Genomic DNA, 1,554 nt, shown 5'->3' on the forward strand with positions numbered 1-1,554 from the left:
GACTTCCCTTTGGATTCCAGGCTCAATGAGTCTATAACAGAAAACAGTCTTCAAATTAACCAGACTAAAGTTAAATGTCAGAGGCAATGATTGTCCTTCAAGATCCCATGACTGCCAGGTTAGAGTGCCCCCTAGAGCTCCTCTGCTATAATCAAACCTCAGGACCCACAGGAACTCTGAAGCACTTTAGAGCAGCACACATTTTCTAACGACTAGCAGGTTGCAAACAGTCCTGCTCCTCTGCTTACACCTTTTGGTGCTGGAGAAATTCAGTAACTATGTAGCCTTCCTTCCTTCTAGTGGTCTCAGAGTAAGTAATTGCAGGGCACCCTCTACATTCACATGGCTCTTTGCTCACACTAGCATGCAGCACAGCTCACAAAGTGCCTGATTGTTCTTTCTCCATCTTTAGCCCCCACTGGCATCTTCCCTTGTTCCTTGTCCTTTTTCTGCCTCTTCCACTCTTGGAACATCTTTGCAATGGAACCACTTGTTACAATCTCTTGCTCTCCATCCATCCATCCATCCATCCATCCATCCATCCATCCATCCATCTCTCTAAACATATTATAAATATCTATAACCTCCTGACTTAAAGCTCATTGGTGCAGAAGTGGCTTTATATTCCAGCTACAGGCTACTTCTTAAACAATTCCTGCAAATCATTGTAGAGCTAGAAACGTCCCAAAATGCCCTGTAGCCCACCCAACAGAGGTTTTTCTGTGTCATTGATCCCCACGGTCAGTCATTATAGGTGTTGTTCCCCTACGGTGTTCCCCATCACAGGACACAGAGCTGAATCCACATCATGTGGGTGCCGTGTACTGCCATCTGCAATTAGAGTAAATTTAGAGTCAGCCAGGCCTCTACCTTTCTTCCATAGTCACTTAGTAAGTCTGTCGTCTTCAGTGCCTTCCTCCTAGTGACTGGTTTCTTTCTATACGTGCCATCTCCTATTCAATAGACTTAGAGGTCACTCCAAGCCATTCCCTGTTGGCTATTTACCCACACTGGTATGTGAAGGGACTTTATTAACATCACTACTATTGCTTATTTCTTACACTGGTATAAAGAAAATTAAAAAATTGTGAAATCATTATTTTCTATAAATACATGATACCCCAGGATATCAACATTTCTAATATTTTTTATACTGAAGATATTTAACATGTCCACTGAAATCAATGGAAATCATTAGCAGGATGTTTTGGGGGGTGCTTAACTCAAACCTGATGTTCAATGTACGAAATTTTAGGAATTCAATTTTTTTTATCATAGATGACATTTACATTTTCATTCACAATGGATGATGAATTCCTAATGCTGTTTTGAATTTGCAAGACTCCATTTAACTTGATACATCTGTATTGTGGCATAAATATTGTTGGAGAGCCACAACAGACAGGAAGAAATAGGTTACAATTTTACTTAAGATCCTGAAAAAAGGTGGACTACCCTAGGATCCTTGGTAACTGTTGATCTCACCTGCAGATTAAGTTGCCAGATGAGTTCGCTTGGCAGACTAACAATAGACACCAAGCCTGAAAAGTGATG

The sequence above is a fragment of the Erpetoichthys calabaricus genome, chromosome 14, assembly GCF_900747795.2.
Source record: "Erpetoichthys calabaricus chromosome 14, fErpCal1.3, whole genome shotgun sequence".
Taxonomy (NCBI): domain Eukaryota; kingdom Metazoa; phylum Chordata; class Cladistia; order Polypteriformes; family Polypteridae; genus Erpetoichthys; species Erpetoichthys calabaricus.